This window comes from Sinocyclocheilus anshuiensis, unplaced genomic scaffold, assembly GCF_001515605.1.
Source record: "Sinocyclocheilus anshuiensis isolate Anshui unplaced genomic scaffold, SAMN03320099.WGS_v1.1 scaffold283, whole genome shotgun sequence".
Classification (NCBI taxonomy): domain Eukaryota; kingdom Metazoa; phylum Chordata; class Actinopteri; order Cypriniformes; family Cyprinidae; genus Sinocyclocheilus; species Sinocyclocheilus anshuiensis.
In genome coordinates this window covers 1,317,511-1,317,890 of record NW_015549605.1, presented here as the reverse complement: position 1 = coordinate 1,317,890, position 380 = coordinate 1,317,511, and positions in this window count along the sequence as shown.

Genomic DNA, 380 nt, shown 5'->3' with positions numbered 1-380 from the left:
TGAATTTATTTAATACACGAGTTTCACAATTTGAGTTGAATTACTGAAATAAATGAACTTTTCCACGACATTCTAATCTATTGAGATGCACCTGTATATATATATATATATATATATATATATATGAAAGTATATTAGAAATTAGAAATATAATAATATATAAATATATATATAAAATATATAAATTAAAATATTTAAACGGAAATAAATTTAAAGTAAATTTCACTTTTTGATTAGGTCCAATATAGCATCGTATTTCGTGTTTCCATCGCCAAATACCACCAATTAACCAGTAAACCCTGTTAAGTATTAAAGGGGTCATATGATGCTTTTTTAAAGATCATTATTTTGTGTATTTGGTGTAACAGAATATGTTGACA